Here is a 966-nt window from a genome sequence, read left to right as displayed (position 1 = left end):
CCTTACCGGGGACACTAAGTATTTCTTTTTATGTTTAGAGGTCACTCCTCGATCTGCAAAATACCCAATTTAGAGTCAGTATAACTAATGGCAAAATCCAGGACTTGAGGCTCACAGGATGTGATCCCCAGCACCAAAATAAATTAGAATTCAATGTTATTCCTTGATAATTCAAACAAATTCTGTAAGATACAGATACATTTCTCATCTGATGGATGTTGTAAATGTTTTGCGAGAATGCTGTCTTCACTTTGTTAACTTTTTCCTAATATAAAGGAGAATTTAATCTTTCTTTGGATAGTCAACCTTGCGAGTTCAGGTGGCAAAAGGGGGTTGACCTACCGGCAGTGCGTTTAACACGCACAAGGTCCTGGATGCAAGCCCTAGCCCCCAGCACAAAGAAAAACAATCTTGCTTTTGAGGGCATTCTTAGGAAGGCACAAATAGGCATTTGTGTTTTCTTTTGGTACTCTTCTAATTTGGTATTATTTAAATTTTTTCACCTATACTCCACCAAGAATTCTTGTGTCATAAAAATCTACCTAGTTTTTTTTTTTTTTTAACAGTTCCCAGGCATTTCATTCATGGGTAATTCTGATTTTTCAACTGAAATGGAGGTCATCAGTATGAAGTTCTAAATTCTTACGGATGTTTGAATGTTTCTGAATAGTCTATTCAGTTACATTCATTTCTCTGTCTTTTGGGCTTTTAGTAAACAATTAATTGGTGAAAATAGTTTATTTTGATACCTAGGAAGGCAGGTCTTCACTACCTTTTCTTAGTGACAACAGCAAAAGAGGGTTGGTGGAACTCAAATGTTACGTGACGTTTTTATTTGGTTTCTATAAAAGTAATAAACAGAAAGCTCACATTTTGGGACTAACGGATCTTTCTAGTTAAGAACATGGAGCCATCTTCCCTGTTCAGTTTTCTTGTAAGGTTCGTTAGTAAAAACATACATGCACA

This window comes from Chinchilla lanigera, unplaced genomic scaffold (genome assembly GCF_000276665.1).
Source record: "Chinchilla lanigera isolate Chin_1 unplaced genomic scaffold, ChiLan1.0 scaffold00181, whole genome shotgun sequence".
Classification (NCBI taxonomy): Eukaryota; Metazoa; Chordata; class Mammalia; order Rodentia; family Chinchillidae; genus Chinchilla; species Chinchilla lanigera.
This window is presented reverse-complemented; position numbering follows the sequence as displayed.